Here is a 19894-nt window from a genome sequence, read left to right on the forward strand (position 1 = left end):
GAGGCTGTCAAGTCTGCAAGTACGACGGCCACATGCGCATCTATTTCACTGAAAAGGTAGTCACAGAGCGTCAAGGGGACAGTGAAGATGTTGCCCGACAGGACCCGCAACTACCGGCTTGGGACACTGGGTGTGAAGCGCAGGGCAGGAGAGGCGAGAGCCAGCACAGTGAGTCAGCCAGGGAAGGCACATACTAACGGGGTTCTGGACAAGTGCCCCAAGTTTCTGGAGAGTTGGCTGGACCACTAACCCAGAGGACACAGAACCCGGCTGGATACCGTAGTCGAACTGTGAATAAAATGTGAAGACTGCACCCTGCTGTGTCCTCTCAATTCTTTCGTGCATCACTTGCCCTGCACTTCTAACATCCATCAGTAGTGTTACTATACACCCTTTAACTGACCTGGGGTACAGTTCTACCTGTGGAGAGCTGTAACAACTTTGCTGCGTCCCTATTTGCACCAGAGGATCTGAACTGCAGCGTTGGCTATTGCTGGCTGAATACCACATGTGGCGTCATAAACAACCCCCTTTGCTATATAAACTTTATTCCCATTTTCCATTCTTCATCTTTAATTGCGCGCCCGGGGCCACGGACCAGGTCACCGCCACCATGACCACCCCTTTAAGAACCGTCCGACCTGGTTCCGAGTACCTCACAGTCCTAGCGGGTGTTGCACTTGTCTCTTCAGGCAAGCTGGTGGGCAGAAGCCAATGGGGACAATCTTGTCTAAGTAGTCATATGTGCAGCTCGGTCCCCAGCTGGTATTAAAGAGAACCTTTCAGCACGATTCTTTTATGTAAGGTAAAGACATGGCTGTAATAGCATCATAAAACAGAATACATTGATACATTTGGTAAAGAAATATACTTTGTGATTTATTTTTAAACATCTTTTGAAGTTTTATCCTAGTTAGATTTCAGTGCACAGGGGCTGGGATGTGCACTGGCTCTACTTGTCCCTATCAATTATTCTCCAGCCCCTCCGCCTGCCTCCGGTCTTTGTATGACCAGTCTCCTCTGTTAGAAATCTCAGCAGTGACCTGTCAATCACAAACCAGAGGCAGGTGGAGTGGCGGAGGAATCACAGACAGGGAGGAGAAGACCCCATACTCAGTTTGGCCCCTGTGCACCAAAATTTTTATTTTAGCCGAAAACTTCAAATGGTGATTAAAGAAAAACAACAAAGTGGATGTCTTCACCAAGAGTATAAATTTAATCTGTGTTGTAGCACTATTAGAACCATGTATTTACCTCACATTACAAAATTGTGCTGACAGGTTCTCTTTAAGGCTACGTTCAGATTAGCATTGCGCGCCGCTGCGTCGGCGACGCAACGCACGACGCACGAAAAAACGCGTGCAAACGCACGCAAAAACGCTGCGTTTTGCGATGCGTGCGTCGTTTTTTGACGAAAATCGGACGCAAGAAAAATGCAACTTGTTGCATTTTCTTGCATCCGACGCTAGCGTCAAAAACGACGCACGTGTCGGAAAACGCAACAAGAAAAACGCATGCGTCCCCCATGTTAAACATAGGGGCGCATGACGCGTGCGTCGCCGCTGCGTCGCCCGACGCAGCGTCGGGAAATGCTAATCTGAACGTAGCCTAAGCTATGCTTTCTCTAAAACGCTGCAGTGTTTCAGAGTTTAACATATATGGCTGAAACCATGCAGCCAGTGTCTGATATTACCAATGGATCTAGCAAATATCAGCTATCAGCTTCACTTTAAGTTTTTTCAGATTTACTTTTTATTTTTGCCTGGACAGCTTACCAAAAAATCACAGACAAACAATATTTTTTACCGAAAAAAACATAATAAATGATTATAAGTGATGCATCTCTACCGCCCATAATTCTTATATGAAAACATCAGCTGAATTCACTGTAAACTGTAAAGAGACGATAATTACAATCAAAATAATCTATAATTATTATTATTATTATTTATTATTATTATTTATTTATATAGTGCCATTAATTCCATGGTGCTGTACATGAGAAAAGGGGTTACATACAGGGTTATAGATATCGTTTACAGTAAACAGGTTTACAATGACAGACTGGTGCAGAGGGGAGAGGACCCTGTCCTTGCGGACTTACATTCTCTATTATAATCCGTTTCTTCAGCTTCAAAAAGATCAAGGATGCAATCAAATTTTTTTTACAGCCAAGGTAAGTGCCCTTTTTTTACGGCTTGTCCTGGAATTTCTGGACAGTTGGCAACCCAACTTGGCTGTATGCACATGTCGCGCTTCTGCCGCATTTTTGCAGCGTGGGTTTGTCACAAAACCTGAAGGGTTTCCTGATGCCAGAAAAGTCAATGAGAATCTTGGAGCGTCATGTGCACATTGTTTGCTTGAGACTTGCCGATTTGTTGCAGATTCAAATCTAAAGAATGTCAAATCTTTCAGCGTTTTAGCGGCGTTTTTCACACACTGCCTTCAATGAAGTTAGTAAAAAAAAACACAAAAAAATGCAGATCTAAATTTAATTGCGGATTTGCTACGCATCTGCTGATTTTTTTTGTAGCGGTTTTAGTTGCGTTTTTTGCATGCATTTTCAGACAGCAGTGAATTCTCTAGAGATAAATGATAATAACCTATTTCGCCTCAGTGTTACTATGAGAGTCAAATGCCCCCTGGACATCCGGGTACATTCATATTGTAACTATTTTCCTGTATTGTTTACAGGTGTATTACACATATTATTGTTATATGTGGCTGTTATGTGATTTTACTCCTTGGTCTGCTCATTTGTTTGCACTGACTTTTTTTTCCCTACTCACCCATACTCACTTGCGAGAAACTCGGATGAGTCTCACATGTTAATACCCGGCGATGCTGCTGGCACTCAGATTGGAGCGTGCAGCCGCATAGCAATATATGCAGCTGCACGCTCCGCTCCTGAGTGCGGGGTGCAGTGCCGGGTAATGGCGTGCGAGACTCATTCGAGTTTCTCGCAAGTGAGTATGAGCCCTAAGCTAGACTCCCATACTGTCACACATTAGAGAATTATTTGCATGGGATTTGGATGTTTCGCCCCCAGCAGTTCGCCCCCAGCTGTTTACCCCCAGCAGTTCGCCCCCAGCAGTTTGCCCCTGGGTACATTTCGCCCCCGAACATTTCGTCCCCGGCATTTGGCCCCAGGATGTTTCGCCCCGCACATTTCACCCTTGCTCATTTCGCCCCCAGCAGTTCACCCCCAGCAGTTCGCCCCCAGCAGTTCGCCCCTGGGTACATTTCGCCCCCGCACATTTCGTCCCCGGCATTTGGCCCCAGAATGTTTCGCCCTCGCACATTTCACCCCCACACATTTCGCCCCCAGCAGTTTGCCCCCAGCAGTTCGCCCCTGGGTACATTTCGCCCCCGCACATTTCACCCCTGCTCATTTCGCCCCCAGCAGTTCACCCCCAGCAGTTCGCCCCCAGCAGTTTGCCCCAGCAGTTCGCCCCTGGGTACATTTCGCCCCCGCACATTTCGTCCTTGGCATTTGGCCCCAGGATGTTTTGCCCTCGCACATTTAACCCCTGCACATTTCGCCCCCAGCAGTTTGCCCCCAGCAGTTCGCCCCTGGGTACATTTCACCCCTGCACATTTCGTCTTCAGCATTTGGCCCTGGATGTTTCGCCCCCAGCAGTTCGCTCCCGGATGTTTGTACCCTTGTGATTCATGAATTCCCGTCCGTCATCAATGTTTCGTCCCCAGCAGTTCGCCCCGGTAGTTCACCCCCAGATGTTTGTACCCTTGTGGTTCATGAATTCCTGTCCGTCATCAATCTTTTTCCCCCAGCAGAACGCCCCCGGCAGTTCGCCCCGGATGTTTGTACTCTTGTGGTTCTTAAATTCCTGTCCATCATCAATGTTTTGCCCCCAGCAGTTCACCCCCGGCAGTTTGCCCCTGGATGTTTGTACCCTTGTGGTTCATGAATTCCCGTACGTCATCAATGTTTTGCCCCCAGCAGTTCACCCCCAGGATTTCGCCCCCGGATGTTTGTACCCTGTTTGCCCCCAGAATTTTGTGTTTGGATGTTTTGCTAGTTTGTCCTTGTGGTTCATGAATTCCCATCCGTCATCAATCCACATGCCACAAAAGTACTGTGCAGAGTGCTGCACTTTTGTGACATGTTAAATCAACTGTTTCCATCTTCTAACCTCACAACTGATTGCATTATAGTGTCAGAGCATTTTGCCCGCAAATTTAAAAAGACATTTTCCAAAACTTTTCTAAAACGTTTTTGTGTTACAAAAAAATAACACAAAAAAAATAAATGGATTAAAAAAGTGTAGTGTGAATGAGGCCTGATTTAGGTCGGGAATGTAAACCACTCTAAAATCAAAACATTTTGTGAATTTTTACCTGACCCAGCACAGACCTGCTTGCTTGCAAGTTTTGTTGCAGATGTAACAATTTTCATGTCAGGTTTCCTCCTGCAAGTTACCTTAGACTAGCTTTTATTCTATCTTTACATCCGAATATAGCAGTGTCTAAAATCTCTACAGAGAGGTGTACTAGCACAAAAAAATCAGTCAGCTTCCACAGCAATTCACTTTCTACAAGTATGAATTGAGTTCTATCCAAATGTGGGAAGAAGTTGGTTTACGAGAATCACATTTATGTATTTTTCAAACGAACTGCTGACGATGTCCATTCCATCTAGGTGTGTGAAAAACGGTTGACTTGTAAGGGTGCGTGTTTGGACCAATGAAGCGGTGAAAGTAACCAATCCCCACAACCAGCACAAGCAGCAAGACCTGAAGCAATCCAACTTGTCAATAAGGCGGTCACCAGGGCAAGGACAGCACAGGAAACACCACAAAAGATTCTCACAGAAGTCATTTCAGAGCCCATTCTAATGTTGTAGCACTTCTCCCAAAGAAAGCATCACTGAAGAGAACCATATGATTTCAAAGCACCTTGGCAATATTCCAAGGTTGCCCCAAACCCTTGATCAACATGTTATTCCCCAGGAGTTCCAGGAGATCAATATTGATGGCATCCAGCAGCAGTTCCTTCTGCATGACTCTGGTAAGCATTTAACATTTCCATTATGCAGAATTATTGCAAAGTTAATGTTGCACAAATGTGAAAATTTATATACTACAAAGAGCGGATATAGAATACTATGTGATTTTTTTGCCTTAAAGGGAAACTTTGAGAATAGTATAATGTAGGATGAGACCTACTGATTCCCACTATGCCTCATTTGTTTAGTTGCAGTTTAATTATCTGCTCAGCTTCAAAGTAGAAGTCCTGCCTTTAACCCCTTTACCCCCAAGGGTGGTTTGCACGTTAATGACCGGGCCAATTTTTACAATTCTGACCACTGTCCCTTTATGAGCTTATAACTCTGGAACGCTTCAACGGATCCCAGTGAATCTGACATTGTTTTCTCATGACATATTGTGCTTCATGACAATGGTAAAAATTCTTTGATAGTACCTGCGTTTATTTGTGAAAAAAAACGAAATTTGGCGAAAATTATGAAAATTTTGCAATTTTCCAACTTTGAATTTTTATGCAATTAAATCACAGAGATATGTCACACAAAATACTTAATATGTAACATTTCCCACATGTCTACTTTACATCAGCACAATTTTGGAACCAAAATTTTTTTTTGTTAGGGAGTTATAAGGGTGAAAAGTTGACCAGCAATTTCTCATTTCTACAACACCATTTTTATTTAGGGACCACATCTCATTTGAAGTCATTTTGAGGGGTCTATAAGATAGAAAATACCCAAGTGTGACACCATTCTAAAAACTACACCCCTCAAGGTGCTCAAAACCACATTCAAGAAGTTTATTAACCCTTCTGGTGCTTCACGGGAATTTTTTGGATGTTTAAATAAAAACGAACATTTAACTTTTTTTCACAAAAAATTTAATTCAGCTCTAATTTGTTTTATTTTACCAAGGTTAATAGGAGAAAATGGACCCCAAACATTGTTTTACAATTTGTCCTGAGTACGCCAATACCCCACATGTGGGGGTAAACCACTGTTTGGGCGCATGGCACAGCTCGGAAGCGAAGGAGCGCCATTTGACTTTTCAATGCAAAATTGACTGGAATTGAGATGGGACGCCATGTTTCCTTTGGAGAGCCCCTGATGTGCCTAAACATTGAAACCCCCCACAAGTGACACCATTTTGGAAAGTAGACCCCCTAAGGAACTTATCTAGAGGTGTGGTGAGCACTTTGACCCACCAAGTGCTTCACAGAAGTTTATAATGTAGAGCCGTAAAAATAAAAAATCATATTTTTTCACAAAAATTATTTTTTGCCCCCAATTTTTTCATTTTCCAAGGGTAAGAGAAGAAATTGGACCCCAAAAGTTGTTGTACAATTTGTCCTGAGTACGCTGATACCCCATATGTGGGGGTAAACCACTGTTTGGGCAGATGGGAGAGCTCGGAAGGGAAGGAGCGCCGTTTGACTTTTCAATGCAAAATTGACTGGAATTGAGATGGGACACTGTTATGATAGGCAATTCAGTACCACAATGGACATAGCGTTCAGAGCACATACAGTGATCTGACAATAACCCAAAATCATAGAACGAGCTCTGAGACGTGGGAACTCTGCAGACCGCAATCCCTAATCCTCACCAAACAACACTAGAGGCAGCCGTGGATTGCGCCTAACTCTGCCTATGCAACTCGGCACAGCCTGAGAAACTAACTAGCCTGAAGATAGAAAATAAGCCTACCTTGCCTCAGAGAAATACCCCAAAGGAAAAGGCAGCCCCCCACATATAATGACTGTGAGTAAGATGAAAAGACAAACGTAGGGATGAAATAGATTCAGCAAAGTGAGGCCCGACTTTCTTAACAGAGCGAGGATAGGAAAGATAACTTTGCGGTCTACACAAAACCCTAAAGAAAACCACGCAAAGGGGGCAAAAAGACCCTCCGTACCGAACTAACGGCACAGAGGTACACCCTTTGCGTCCCAGAGCTTCCAGCAAAACAATTAGACAAGCTGGACAGAAAAAATAGCAAACAAATAGCAAAGAAGAACTTAGCTATGCAGAGCAGCAGGCCACAGGAATGATCCAGGGAAAAACAAGTCCAACACTGGAACATTGACAGGAAGCCAGGATCAAAGCATTAGGTGGAGTTAAGTAGAGCAGTACCTAACGACCTCACCACATCACCTGAGGTAGGAAACTCAGAAGCCGCAATACCACTTTCCTCCACCAACAGAAGCTCACAGAGAGAATCAGCCGAAGTACCACTTGTGACCACAGGAGGGAGCTCTGCCACAGAATTCACAACAGTACCCCCCCCTTGAGGAGGGGTCACCGAACCCTCACCAGAGCCCCCAGGCCGACCAGGATGAGCCACATGAAAGGCACGAACAAGATCGGGAGCATGGACATCAGAGGCAAAAACCCAGGAATTATCTTCCTGAGCATAACCCTTCCATTTAACCAGATACTGGAGTTTCCGTCTTGAAGCACGAGAATCCAAAATCTTCTCCACAATATACTCCAACTCCCCCTCCACCAAAACCGGGGCAGGAGGGTCAACAGATGGAACCATAGGTGCCACGTATCTCCGCAACAATGACCTATGGAATACGTTATGTATGGAAAAAGAATCTGGAAGGGTCAGGCGAAAAGACACAGGATTAAGAACCTCAGAAATCCTATACGGACCAATGAAACGAGGTTTAAACTTAGGAGAGGACACCTTCATAGGAATATGACGAGAAGATAACCAAACCAGATCCCCAACACGAAGTCGGGGACCCACACAGCGTCTGCGATTAGCAAAACGTTGAGCCCTCTCCTGGGACAAAGTCAAATTGTCCACTACATGAGTCCAAATCTGCTGCAACCTGTCCACCACAGTATCCACACCAGGACAGTCCGAAGACTCAACCTGTCCTGAAGAGAAACGAGGATGGAACCCAGAGTTGCAGAAAAATGGCGAAACCAAGGTAGCCGAGCTGGCCCGGTTATTAAGGGTGAACTCAGCCAAAGGCAAAAAGGACACCCAGTCATCCTGATCAGCAGAAACAAAACATCTCAGATATGTTTCCAAGGTCTGATTGGTTCGTTCGGTCTGGCCATTAGTCTGAGGATGGAAAGCCGCGGAAAAAGACAAGTCAATGCCCATCCTACCACAAAAGGCTCGCCAAAACCTCGAAACAAACTGGGAACCTCTGTCAGAAACGATATTCTCTGGAATACCATGTAAACGAACCACATGCTGGAAGAACAATGGCACCAAATCAGAGGAGGAAGGCAATTTAGACAAGGGTACCAGATGGACCATCTTAGAAAAGCGATCACAGACCACCCAAATGACTGACATCTTTTGAGAAACGGGAAGATCTGAAATAAAATCCATAGAGATATGTGTCCAAGGTCTCTTCGGGACCGGCAAGGGCAAAAGCAACCCAATGGCACGAGAACAGCAGGGCTTAGCCCGAGCACAAATCCCACAGGACTGCAGAAAAGTACGCACATCCCGCGACAGAGATGGCCACCAAAAGGATCTAGCCACTAACTCTCTGGTACCAAAGATTCCAGGATGACCAGCCAACACCGAACAATGAACCTCAGAGATAACTTTATTCGTCCACCTATCAGGGACAAACAGTTTCTCCGCTGGACAACGATCAGGTTTATTAGCCTGAAATTTTTGCAGCACCCGCCGCAAATCAGGGGAGATGGCAGACACAATTACTCCCTCCTTGAGGATACCCGCCGGCTCAGACAAACCCGGAGAGTCGGGCACAAAACTCCCAGACAGAGCATCCGCCTTCACATTTTTAGAGCCCGGAAGGTACAAAATCACAAAGTCAAAACGGGCAAAAAACAGCTACCAACGAGCCTGTCTAGGATTCAACCGCTTGGCAGACTCGAGATAAGTCAAGTTCTTAGGATCAGTCAATACCACCATGCGATGCTTATCTCCTTCAAGCCAATGACGCCACTCCTCGAATGCCCACTTCATGGCCAGCAACTCTTGGTTGCCCACATCATAATTTCGTTCAGCAGGTGAAAACTTCCTGGAAAAAAAAGCGCATGTTTTCATCACTGAGCAATCAGAACCTCTCTGCGACAAAACAGCCCCTGCTCCAATCTCAGAAGCATAAACCTCGACCTGGAACGGAAGAGAAACATCTGGTTGACACAACACAGGGGCAGAAGAAAAACGACGCTTCAACTCTTGAAAGGCTTCCTCAGCAGCAGAAGACCAATTGACCACATCAGCACCCTTCTTGGTCAAATTTGTCAATGGTTTAGCAATACTAGAAAAATTGCAGATGAAGCGACGATAAAAATTAGCAAAGCCCAGGAACTTTTGCAGACTTTTCAGAGATGTCGGCTGAGTCCAATCATGGATGGCTTGGACCTTAACAGGATCCATCTCGATAGTAGAAGGGGAAAAGATGAACCCCAAAAATGAAACCTTCTGCACACCAAAGAGACACTTTGATCCCTTCACAAACAAAGAATTAGCACGCAGGACCTGAAAAACCGTTCTGACCTGCTTCACATGAGACTCCCAATCATCCGAGAAGATCAAAATGTCATCCAAGTACACAATCAGGAATTTATCCAGGTACTCTCGGAAGATGTCATGCATAAAGGACTGAAACACTGATGGAGCATTGGCAAGTCCGAACGGCATCACTAGATACTCAAAATGACCCTCGGGCGTATTAAATGCAGTTTTCCATTCATCACCTTGCTTAATTCGCACCAGATTATACGCACCACGAAGATCTATCTTGGTGAACCAACTAGCCCCCTTAATCCGAGCAAACAGATCAGATAACAATGGCAAGGGGAACTGAAATTTAACCGTGATCTTATTAAGAAGGCGGTAATCTATACAAGGTCTCAGCGAACCATCCTTCTTGGCTACAAAAAAGAAGCCTGCTCCTAATGGCGACGATGACGGGCGAATATGCCCCTTCTCCAGGGATTCCTTCACATAACTGTGCATAGCGGTGTGCTCAGGCACAGATAAATTAAACAGTCGACCTTTTGGGAATTTACTACCAGGAATCAAATTGATAGCACAATCACAATCCCTATGCGGAGGTAGGGTATCGGACTTGGGCTCATCAAATACATCCCGGTAATCAGACAAGAACTCTGGGACCTCAGAAGGGGTAGATGACGAAATTGACAGAAATGGAACATCACCATGTACCCCCTGACAACCCCAGCTGGACACCGACATGGATTTCCAATCTAATACTGGATTATGGACTTGTAGCCATGGCAACCCCAACACGACCACATCATGCAGATTATGCAACACCAGAAAGCGAATATCCTCCTGATGTGCAGGAGCCATGCACATGGTCAGCTGGGTCCAGTACTGAGGCTTATTCTTGGCCAAAGGTGTAGCATCAATTCCTCTCAATGGAATAGGACACTGCAAGGGCTCCAAGAAAAACCCACAACGCTTAGCATACTCCAAGTCCATCAAATTCAGGGCAGCGCCTGAATCCACAAATGCCATGACAGAATACGATGACAAAGAGCAGATCAAGGTAACGGACAGAAGAAATTTTGACTGTACCGTACCAATGGTGGCAGACCTAGCAAACCGCTTAGAGCGCTTAGGACAATCAGAGATAGCATGAGTGGAATCACCACAGTAGAAACACAGACCATTCAGACGTCTGTGTTCTTGCCGTTCCACTCTGGTCAAAGTCCTATCGCACTGCATAGGCTTAGGTTTAATCTCAGGTAATACCGCCAAATGGTGCACAGATTTACGCTCACGCAAGCGTCGACCGATCTGAATGGCCAAAGACATAGATTCATTCAGACCAGCAGGCATAGGAAATCCCACCATGACATCTTTAAGGGCTTCAGAGAGACCCTTTCTGAAAATCGCTGCGAGCGCAGCTTCATACCATTGAGTGAGTACAGACCACTTTCTAAATTTCTGACAATATACCTCTATCTCATCCTGACCCTGACACAAAGCCAGCAAATTTTTCTCTGCCTGATCCACTGAATTTAGTCTCATCGTACAGCAATCCGAGCGCCAGGAAAAACGCATCAATATTACTTAATGCAGGATCTCCTGGCGCAAGGAAAATGCCCAGTCTTGAGAGTCGCCACGCAAAAAAGAAATAATAATTCTCACTTGTTGAGCTGGGTCACCAGAGGAGTGAGGTTTCAAGGCCAGAAACAGTTTGCAATTATTTTTGAAATTCACAAACTTGACTCTATCACCATAAAACAAATCAGGAATAGGAATTCTTGGTTCAAACATAGAATTCTGAACCACCAAATCTTGAATCTTTTGTACATTTATAACGAGATTATCCATTGAAGAGCACAGACCCTGAATGTCCATGTCCACACCTGTGTCCTGAACCACCCAAATGTCTAGGGGAAAAAAAAGACAAAACACAGTGCAAAGAAAAAAAAATGGTCTCACAACTTCTTTTTTCCCTCTATTGGGAATCATTAGTACTTTTGGCTTCCTGTACTGTTATGATAGGCAATTCAGTACCACAATGGACATAGCGTTCAGAGCACATACAGTGATCTGACAATAACCCAAAATCATAGAACGAGCTCTGAGACGTGGGAACTCTGCAGACCGCAATCCCTAATCCTCACCAAACAACACTAGAGGCAGCCGTGGATTGCGCCTAACTCTGCCTATGCAACTCGGCACAGCCTGAGAAACTAACTAGCCTGAAGATAGAAAATAAGCCTACCTTGCCTCAGAGAAATACCCCAAAGGAAAAGGCAGCCCCCCACATATAATGACTGTGAGTAAGATGAAAAGACAAACGTAGGGATGAAATAGATTCAGCAAAGTGAGGCCCGACTTTCTTAACAGAGCGAGGATAGGAAAGATAACTTTGCGGTCTACACAAAACCCTAAAGAAAACCACGCAAAGGGGGCAAAAAGACCCTCCGTACCGAACTAACGGCACAGAGGTACACCCTTTGCGTCCCAGAGCTTCCAGCAAAACAATTAGACAAGCTGGACAGAAAAAATAGCAAACAAATAGCAAAGAAGAACTTAGCTATGCAGAGCAGCAGGCCACAGGAATGATCCAGGGAAAAACAAGTCCAACACTGGAACATTGACAGGAAGCCAGGATCAAAGCACTAGGTGGAGTTAAGTAGAGCTGTACCTAACGACCTCACCACATCACCTGAGGTAGGAAACTCAGAAGCCGCAATACCACTTTCCTCCACCAACAGAAGCTCACAGAGAGAATCAGCCGAAGTACCACTTGTGACCACAGGAGGGAGCTTTGCCACAGAATTCACAACAGGACGCCATGTTGCGTTTGGAGAGCCCCTGATGTGCCTAAACATTGAAACCCCCCACAAGTGACACCATTTTGGAAAGTAGACCCCCTCAGGAACTTATCTAGAGGTGTGGTGAGCACTTTGACCCACCAAGTGCTTCACAGAAGTTTATAATGTAGAACCGTAAAAATAAAAAATCATATTTTTTCACAAAAATTATCTTTTCGCCCCCAATTTTTTATTTTTCCAAGGGTAAGAGAAGAAATTGGACCCCAAAAGTTGTTGTACAATTTGTCTTGAGTACGCTGATACCCCATATGTGGGGGTAAACCACTGTTTGGACAGATGGGAGAGCTCGGAAGGGAAGGAGCGCCGTTTGACTTTTCAATGCAAAATTGACTGGAAATGAGATGAGACGCCATGTTGCGTTTGCAGAGCCCCTAATGTACCTAAATAGTAGAAACCCCTCACAAGTGACACCATTTTGGAAAGTAGACCCTCTAAGGAACTTATCTAAATGTGTGGTGAGCGCTTTGACCCACCAAGGGCTTCACAGAAGTTTATAATGGAGAGCCGTAAAAATAAAACAAAAATTTTTTCCCACAAAAACTAGACCCCCTATGGAACTCATCTAGATGTGTTGTGAGAGCTTTGAACCCCCAAGTGTTTCACTACAGTTTGTAACGCAGAGCCATGAAAATTAAAAAAAAAATCTTTCCCCCAAAATTATTTTTTAGCCCCCAGTTTTGTATTTTCCCGAGGGTAAGAGGAGAAATTCGACCCCAAAAGTTGTTGTCCAATTTGTCCTGAGTACGGTGATACCCCATATGTTGGGGGGAACCACCGTTTGGGCGCATGGGAGGGCTCAGAAGGGAAGGAGTGCCATTTGGAATGCAGACTTAGATGGAATGGTCTGCAGGCGTCACATTGCATTTGCAGAACCCCTAATGTACCTAAACAGTAGAAACCCCCCACAAGTGACCCCATATTGGAAACTAGACCCCCCAGGGAACTTATCTAGATGTGTTGTGAGAACTTTGAACCCCCAAGTGTTTCACTACAGTTTGTAACGCAGAGCCGTAAAAATAAAAAAATCTTTTTTTTCCCCACAAAAATTATTTTTTAGCCCCCAGTTTTGTATTTTTCCAAGGGTAACAGGAGAAATTGGACCCCAACAGTTGTTGTCCTATTTGTCCTGAGTACGCTGATACCCCATATGTTGGGGTAAACCCCTGTTTGGGCACACGGGCGAGCTCGGAAGGGAAGAAGCACTGTTTTACTTTTTCAACGCAGAATTGGCTGGAATTGAGATCGGACGCCATGTCGCTTTTGGAGAGCTCCTGATGTGCCTAAACAGTGGAAACCCCCCAATTATAACTGAAACCCTAATCCAAACACTCCCCTAACCCTAATTCCAACGGTAACCCTAACCACACCTCTAACCCTGACACACCCCTAACCCTAATCCCAACCCTATTTCCAAATGTAAATGTAATCTAAACCCTAACTGTAACTTTAGCCCCAACCCAAACTGTTGCCCTAGCCATAACCCTAGCCCTAACCCTAACCCTAGCCCTAACCCTAGCCCTAACCCTAGCCCTAGCCCTAACCCTAGCCCGAACCCTAGCCCTAGCCCTAACCCTAAACCTAGCCCTAACCCTAGCCCTAACCCTAGCCCTAACCCTAGCCCTAATGGAAAAATGGAAATAAATACATTTTTTTAATTTTTCTCTAACTAAGGGGGTGATGAAGGGGGGTTTGATTTACTTTTATAGTGGGTTTTTTAGCGGAATTTTTATGATTGGCAGCCGTCACACACTGAAAGACGCTTTTTATTGCAAAAAATATTTTTTGCGTTACCACATTTTGAGACCTATAATTTTTCCATATTTTGGTCCACAGAGTCATGTAGGTCTTGATTTTTGCGGGACGAGTTGACGTTTTTATTGGTAACATTTTCGGGCACGTGACATTTTTTGATCGCTTTTTATTCCGATTTTTGTGAGGCAGAATGACCAAAAACCAGCTATTCATGAATTTCTTTTGGGGGAGGCGTTAATACCGTTCCGCGTTTGGTAAAATTGATAAAGCAGTTTTATTCTTCGGGTCAGTACGATTACAGCGACACCTCATTTATATCATTTTTTTATGTTTTGGCGCTTTTATACGATAAAAACTATTTTATAGAAAAAATAATTATTTTGGCATCGCTTTATTCTCAGGACTATAACTTTTTTATTTTTTTGCTGATGATGCTGTATGGTGGCTCGTTCTTTGCGGGACAAGATGACGCTTTCAGTGGTACCATAGTTATTTATATCTGTCCTTTTGATCGCGTGTTATTCCACTTTTTGTTCGGCGGTATGATAATAAAGCGTTTTTTGCCTCTTTTTTTTTTTTTCTTACGGTGTTTACTGAAGGGGTTAACTAGTGGGCCAGTTTTATAGGTCGGGCCGTTACGGATGCGGCGATACTAAATATATGTACTTTTATTGTTTTTTTTAATTTATTTTGATAAAGAAATGTATTTATGGGAATAATATTTTTATTTTTTTTTCATTATTTAGGAATATTTTTTTAATTTTTTTTTACACATTTCGAAATTTTTTTTTTTAACTTTTTTACTTTGTCCCGGGGGGGACATCACAGATCGATGATCTGACAGTTTGCACAGCACTCTGTCAGATCACCGATCTGATAGCAGTGCAGGCTGCTTCACAGTGCCTGCTCTGAGCAGGCTCTGTGAAGCCACCTCCCTCCCTGCAGGACCCGGATCTGCGGCCATCTTGGATCCGGGTCTGGAGCAAGCAGGGAGGGAGGTAAGACCCTTGCAGCAATGCGATCACATCGCGTTGCTGCGGGGGGCTCAGGGAAGCCCGCAGAGAACCCCCTCCCTGCGCGGTGCTTCCCTGCACCGCCGGCACATCACGATCATCTTTGATCGCGGTGTGCCAGGGGTTAATGTGTCGGGGGCGGTCCGTGACCGCTCCTGGCACATAGTGCCGGATGTCAGCTGCGATAGGCAGCTGACACCCGGCCGCGATCGGCTGCGCTCCCCCCGTGAGCGCCGCCGATCGCGCTGGACGTACTATCCCGTCCGTGGTCATAGGGGCCCACCCCACCTCGACGGGATAGTACGTCCGATGTCAGAAAGGGGTTAAGATACAGTGGTCTGCCATGTTCATAAGCAGAGTTGTAACCTTGTCCACCTACCATGATTTGCAGGTATCTAGCCATTGTCAATCACAGCCAAAGGACAAGGTTGTCGCATCAAACCCGCATCTCTAGATGTTAATTTTAGTGTAGAATTTTCTGCTATAAATTAGCTGCAGATTGTCTGCTGTAACTACTTAGTGCATGTGAATGGACCTTAAAGGGACCTTATAAGCTGTGGCCACCAGCATCATGGGCTTATCTACAGCATTCTGTAATGCTGTAGATAAGCCCCCGATGTATTCTGAAAGATGAGAAAAGAGGTTAGATTATACTCACCCAGGGGCGGTCCTGGTTCTGTTCTGGTCCGATGGGTGTCCGGTCCAGGGCCTTCCATCTTCTTACGATGACGTCCTCTTCTTGTCTTCACACTGTGGTTCTGGCACAGGCGTACTTTTCCTGCCCTGTTGAGGGCAGAGCAAAGTACTGCAGTGCGCAGGCACCTGGAAAGGTCATAGAGGCCTGGCGCCTGTGCACTGCAGTACAATCTTCATCTACTGGCCCAAAGTAAAGAGTGGTTTGCTGATGGCATTTTTTCCACTACACTATCCCTGTAAAACCAACTTTATACAAATCATGTAGTTTACAGTGGCCTTGTTGTTCCTGTAGTGTACGCCTTACTGACAGACAAGAGCCGTTCAACATACCAGAGATTGCTACAAGAGCTGAAGAACATGCAACCTGGACTGCAGCCACACAACCTGATGTTGGATTTTGAACTAGCTGCAATCCAGGTATTTGAGAATGAATTCCTCAACCTCAAGAAGACCGGATGCTTCTTCCACCTATCACAGTCAGTTTGGCGTAAAGTTCAAAATGAAGGAATCAAGGTGCAATATCACGGTGACCATGAATTTGCTCCTTGGATACGCATGACACCTGCCCTTGCCTTTCTACCAACACAGAATGTTGTGCCTTCATTTGAAGAGTTAGTGGAAAATCCTGATTTTCCACAAGAAACCATACCCATTGCCAACTATTTTGAAGATACCTATATTGGTCAAACGACACGCAGAGGACGTCAGGCACCTTTGTTTCCAGTTGAACTTTGGAATATGTATGAACGAACATTAAATGATCAACAGCGAACAAATAATAATGTTGAAGGATGGCACCGTAGCTTTCAAGAAACATGTGGTACTCTTTTCCCAAATATATACCGGTTCATTAATTGTCTGAAACATCAGCAAGAGCTCCACAGTTTAGAAATTATTCAGATAATAGCAGGAAATCCCACCACTGCAAGAAACAAAAAATGCGCTGCAATTTCAGCAAGAGTTAAACGTTTTGTGCAAGATTTCAGCAACAGCTTTGAATTTTAGTTGATGGTCATATATTTAGCTGTAAAATAATTCACACATTAACACCTGCAATTTTTCTTTGCTTTCCTCTTTTTCTGTAACCTTTCCCCCTCTATGCCATTTATGTTTCTTCTTTAACAGTTTTAATTTATACAGTTAAAGCGTAACTCTAAAAAAAAAACAAGTTTTGCTATGTTATAGTACCTGTGGCACTAATCTTCTTTTCCAATGGAGAACCCCTTCCAGCAACTTCACTTCTGTGCGAAAAGTCCTATCCAAGTTTCAGCAGCAGCTCCATGTGTTGTGCAGGATTTCAGTGGCTAATAAGGAGGTTGTTTCGCCTTAGTAGCAGAACTTGTGGATCGGGGGCATGGCTACACGGGATGTGCAACTGTCAGGCCTCTTTCAGACTAGTGGTTTTGCTGGCGATTATCGCAGCAGTTTCAAACCGCGGCGGTAGTCGCCAGCAAAACCACTACATAGCACTCTATTTGCCCTATGCAAGTCAATGGGCAAGTCAATGGGCTCAAATCACGGGAAAACGGCAGCAAAAGCCAAACGGTTTTCCATTTTAAAACATGTTCTATCTTCCTGGCGATTACCGCCGCGGTTTTAAACTGCCGCGGTAATTGCCAGGAAAACAGCAAGTCTGAAAGAGGCATCAACGTGCTCCCTATGATGTATACAGGGCTGCTGGTTCACAGCCCTGCAAAGCTCCCCAATGCCCCATGTGCTCAGTCCTTTACTGGCTTTACACAGGGGGAAGCCTTCCTCTTGTCCAGCACCTAGCACATGAGGGGAGGAGGAAGGGGAACTTTTCAGAGGGCTGTGATCGAACAGCCCTGAATGTATCACAGGACGCCTGAATCCACCCACAATTTCTGCTACCAAGGGGGCCCGACTTCCTTAGTAATTACTGAAATCCTGCTGCACATAACTTGGATGCGACTTTTCACACAAAACTAAATAAAATTCACAAAATATCATGTTTAAAAAATTAAACTAAAGCTGCTGGAAGGGATTCTCCATTGGAAAAAAATCAGTGACCCAGGTACTATAACATAAAGTTTTTGGGATTTTTTTTTAGTTACGCTTTAAATATATTGTTCTGCAATGTTGGTTGGTTTGACCAATTATTAATATTTTCCTGACTGTAAAGTTACTTATCTAGAAAACTCAAAGTTTTGGAATAAAAAAAAACCTGTAACTTGATCACATTTATACATCTTATCTTAGACCCAAAATATGATTAGTGAGAAATGAACCTGCCAGATTCAGCACCCCCAAACTATCATCTCCATTGAACTCACTGGGTATGGAGACTCAGAGGAGTGGAGGATCTGTCCACCACATCCTCATCACTAACCAGATAGTAAAAAGAAAATATATATATTGCTACTTACCCATTTGCTGAGGTACCGGCAGACGCGGAGGGTCCTCTTCCATGCACTTCCACATGGAAACCGACTCCATGGAAGTGCATGGAGTCGGTTTCCAACCATTTGTGCAGACACATGCACATTTGTGGCCTGCTAGAGGTCATTTTGCAGGGCTCTGGCAGTGCTCCTCCTGTTCCTCCTTGCACAAAGGCAGAGGTAGCCATCCTGCTGCTGGGTTGTTGCCCTCCTACTGCCCCTCCCCGTCTCCTGTGTACTTGCCTGTCTCCTGGTAGTGCCTGCAACCTCTGGACACTATACTGACAGACACAGCAAACCTTCTTGCCACAGCTCGCATTGATGTGCCATCCTGGATGAGCTGCACTACCTGAGCCACTTGTGTGGGTTGCAGATTTCTTCTCATGCTACCACGAGTGTGAAAGCACAACCAAGATTCAAAAGTGACCAAAACATCAGCCAGAAAGCATTAGTACTGAGATGTGGTCCAGGCCTGCAGAGCCAGAGTGTGTCTTGATAATTGCCAATAAATTCCATGTGTTGTCTATTCTTTTTGCACAACAGCATGTGAAATTGATTGTCAATCAGTGTTGCTTCCTAAGTGGACAGTTTGATTTCACAGAAGTTTGATTTACTTGGAGTTATATTCTGCTGTTTAAGTGTTCCCTTTATTTTTTTGAGTAGTGTGTGTATATATATATATATATATATATATATATATACACATTAATGCATACACGTTTGCACATAAAAACATGTTCGTGATTGCGGTCAGAAGCGGAGAAATAGCAGGGGTGGGGACTAAATATACCTTCACATTTCCCTTCCTAAGGTTGGCACCCTAATTTGGATTGATAGGGTTCCCCCTCTCACCGAAGACTGTACCTATATGACTCTACCTAATCTGACTGTCAAAGGAAAATACACACAGTGACTGAATAGTTTAGTAGTGCAGAAATTCAAAACACAGCAAAGATACACACAGTCTTGGACTCAAGGGAATGTCATCCACATTATATAGTTTACATAAATTAAAAATTAGAGACTGCATAACACTAGTAAATCCTGGCAAAGTAGTCCTGAAAATATCATATAATATCAGATTCCTCTTGGAGCATAAATGGCCCATCATATGGTAGTATAATATATTATAATGTAACCACTAGGGTTGAGCGAAGCGGATCGGACAAATTCAAAAGTTGCCGACTTACGGAAAAGTCAGGTTTCGTGAAACCCGACCCGATCCTAGTGTGGGATCGGCCATGAGGTCGGCAATCTTCGTGCCAAAATCGTGTTTCGTATGACGCTTTCAGCGCCATTTTTCATCCAATGAAGGAGAACGCAGAGTGTGGGCAGCGTGATGACATGGGTCTCCGTCCCCACCATCTTAGAGAAGGGCATTACAGTGATTGGCTTGCTTTCTGCGGCGTCACAGGGGCTATAAAGGGGCGTGCACGCCGACCGCCATCTTACTTCTGCCGATCTTAGCATAGGGAGAGGTTGCTGCAGCTTCATCAGAAGAAGGGATATAGTTAGGGAGGGAAGATTAAGCCCCGAAACTGCTTATGCTGTAGCGATTTCTCACTGTCCAACACCACCTTTTCTTTGCAGGGACAGTGGAGTTTATTTTTTTGTGCATCAGCTCTGTAGCTTATTAGGCTGCCCTATAAGGCTCCCTGATAGCTGCATTGCTGTTTGTATGCTGCTGTGCAAACCAACTGCTTTTG

Source organism: Ranitomeya imitator, chromosome 1 (genome assembly GCF_032444005.1).
Source record: "Ranitomeya imitator isolate aRanImi1 chromosome 1, aRanImi1.pri, whole genome shotgun sequence".
Lineage (NCBI taxonomy): Eukaryota > Metazoa > Chordata > Amphibia > Anura > Dendrobatidae > Ranitomeya > Ranitomeya imitator.